The 3,074-nt window shown below is 37.3% G+C and overlaps 1 long non-coding RNA gene across 1 annotated transcript; it reads left to right on the top strand.

Annotated features, from left to right (window-relative positions):
- The first annotated feature begins 268 nt into the window (after nt 1-268).
- On the top strand, nt 269-2,405 carry LOC136539289 (uncharacterized). The gene is made up of 3 exons (XR_010779630.1): nt 269-898; nt 1,628-1,697; nt 2,089-2,405. It is a non-coding gene; the product is annotated as an uncharacterized lncRNA (long non-coding RNA).
- The last annotated feature ends 669 nt before the right edge of the window (nt 2,406-3,074 follow it).

Below are 3,074 nucleotides of genomic sequence, written 5' to 3'. Positions count from 1 at the left end.
CCTCGGCTATCCACTCGGTGGTGAGGATGCTATGGATCCCAGATCCGTGACATGGTGAGGCAGTCCTCCAGCGTTCTAGTCGGTAGGGGATGGTCTGCATCAACCTCAAAGCCAAGCAATGTCCCTCCAGCTCCAAGCACCACATCCCTTTGCCTGCTTGCGATTCTTGCTTGGGAGATAACTTTCAGTAGTCTGCATAATCGTTTTGTCTGTTGCCAAATGCAGATTTTTTTCTGACAAGATGCCAAATACAGTTGAAGCCCCCATGACAGGAACGGTAGTACAACACTATATGTTTGATGAAATGCGTCTGACACATGATGTTTCTATTTGCCAAAATATGAAATGTTTGGTCTCTAAAAAAATTATGTTTTAGATCGTTATCACGTTGCTTGTCTTTAAAGGTTGATACATGTTTGACATGAGTATCTGAGTTTTTTGTTATCTAACAAGCCATGCATATTATGGTGAAACTTCATCACAGTATACAAATGTTTGCGAAGCAGCTATGATGTATTGATCTTGCTCCTCATCCTGTTTGCCCTATCTGATGCAAGTGTGAATGGATATCTGACAGACATCCCGGCAACTCCCCTAGGAGGCCACATAGGCACATGCAAGCTCTCCCTGATTAGATCAATGCTGCAAGTGACATCTGCTAGGCAAGTTGCTTGTCGTTCTTAATTATTGCCATCTCTTGATAGATTGGTCTTGTTTTGTTAACTATTTCTAAACCTGAGTTTGGTGGTATAGTGTCGTTGATAGTGTTAGCCTTGCATTTCAGCAACCTGCAAGACCTTTTGTGGAGTAGTCGGTCCATACAATTATTTTGTAGCAGCTGAAGAGACCATTACTACTAAAGACAGGAAGGATTGTAGTAGATGACAGCTGCTACAAGGTTGTCAAGCTTATCTTGATATTTTTTACTGTTCTAAATCAGTATACGTGACCCATATAACTTATAACCTAACTGTACTGAAGCGAAATGGACACTATGTAATTTTCTATCCATTAATACGGTTTATATTTTGTTGCTTTTGTTTTCAACTACATTTTCCAGTGGCACTATAAATGCTGTCAGCCTTGGAACTATGGGAAACTTTCTTAAAAATAATGCATTGTCTTTGTGCTGACCGAGATGCACAAAGGTCATGTTCTTTATAGAAAAGAAATCAGAGGAGAATATGTTTGATTGAGTGGGCTGTGGTGTAGTGGTATGAACTTTAAAAATTGCATTCCATTATCTTATTATTACTAACCTGGCATGATTATCATCCAGCAACCTACTAACAGCACAAGCAACCACATTTTTAGTGTTGATGGAGTACCTCAAAACAAATTAATTGTGCCAACTCAAGTTCGACCTATTTTTAGTGAATGTAGTGTTGAACACGGAACCGTCATGCATTTTTAGTGAACTAGATAATGCAAGCCATGATATATCTCTCATTAATCTGCTGCTTTACTCTGCCCTAGAATCAGTACTGATAACTCAATTTGCTACCTAAAAATGGTCCTAATTTTCTTGTCAGTAAACTTACAAAGTTCTCATGCAGTAAACTTTCTTGTCAGTTTACTACTTACAATAAGTCCTCATGCTTGTCATATCTCTTTGATCATTGAGCAGGATGACTAATAAGTTGTCAGGAAAGTTTCTTTGAGGGCATCATTAAAATCAAGCCTATGAAGAAAAGAAGGTAGACTATGAATCATATCCCCTTCCCTATTGCAACTTTATGGTTACAATACAAGCTTTTTTATGAAACTTGTCCTTACTGTATTGAACCTGGACTTGCTTATTTTTATTTCTCTGAACTCCAAGTTATCTAAGTGCTTATGTGCATTGGCTGCTATTAACTATTCTCTAACTAAACCTGTACATGATAATTAATAAGTAATAGATGATTGGGTTTGTTGCTCTATAATACTTAGCCATTTTAAATTTGGACAATGAAATTGTTTTCCACCAGTTCATAAGTAATAGATGATTCAGTTTGTTGCTCTATAATACTTAGTGATTTTAAATTTGGTTGAGTAACAGCTATGTCCACATCTAATAGGATTCACATTTTCCTTCATCTAAAGCAGGAACAGTTGGAAGCATAGATTCTTGCTCAATAGGCCTCACTTGAGCAAACCAAGCAAGCATCTATTTGTATGTTTGAACTTGTGTGATGAAACTTGGAACTAGTGTGATGTCTGAACTTGTAAGCAATTGTGTCTTCTGCCTTATGCTTTGGAATGTGTGGATGATGGCTTGGCTGATATGTATGAGCTGTGATGAGAATGCTGAAAACATCTATGACATTTGTCATTGAATTAATACATATGGCAATGCCACATTCATCACAATGTAAATGTCACAAAATCTGTCCTATCATCACAATAAGTTGTCTAAATCAGGGTTCCTAGGATACAATTTGTGACGGTTGGCATATTAGGTGACAAGTTGACCAAGCAATATGTGACGGTTACAGTCGTCATTAAATGACAGTAATATATGACAACAAAACAAAACCGTCACAGAAGGTCATCACATTTTGTGACTGTTTTTTCATATTATCATCATAAGGTACAATTTGTGACGGTCGTTATATGACGACTGGCATGACGCTGCTTTTTCATCATAAGATTCTTTTTATGACAAATCCTGTATTTACCATGACATTTTTAGTTTGTCATATAAACCTAGATTTTTTTTGTAGTGAAAACATCATCGCATTCCTTCTCCTCTTTTTACTTTGAGCATTTACTTTTGAGCAATTCAATTCTTGTCTTTATATTTTTAGAATTGCCATGCTAGAGTAGGATTGGAACTTAGGGTGCTAAACTTTTGTGCGGTAGATCGTTAGAATCATATTCTAGGCACAAGGGGTGAAGTGGGCTAAGTGTAGGGTTTAATTATTGCAAAGAATTTTAGAATTAGCCCAATTGACCCCCCCTCTTGGACATCTTGATCCTTTTAATTGGTATTAGAGCCTCGTGCTCATGTAATTAGGCTTAACCACCTAGAGAAAGATGTCCCATGAGGATGGTCCTCCTCCTATCTTTGAGGGAGATAATTTTCCTTATTG

This window comes from Miscanthus floridulus, chromosome 2 (assembly GCF_019320115.1).
Source record: "Miscanthus floridulus cultivar M001 chromosome 2, ASM1932011v1, whole genome shotgun sequence".
Classification (NCBI taxonomy): Eukaryota; Viridiplantae; Streptophyta; class Magnoliopsida; order Poales; family Poaceae; genus Miscanthus; species Miscanthus floridulus.
This window is presented reverse-complemented; position numbering and strand designations above follow the sequence as displayed.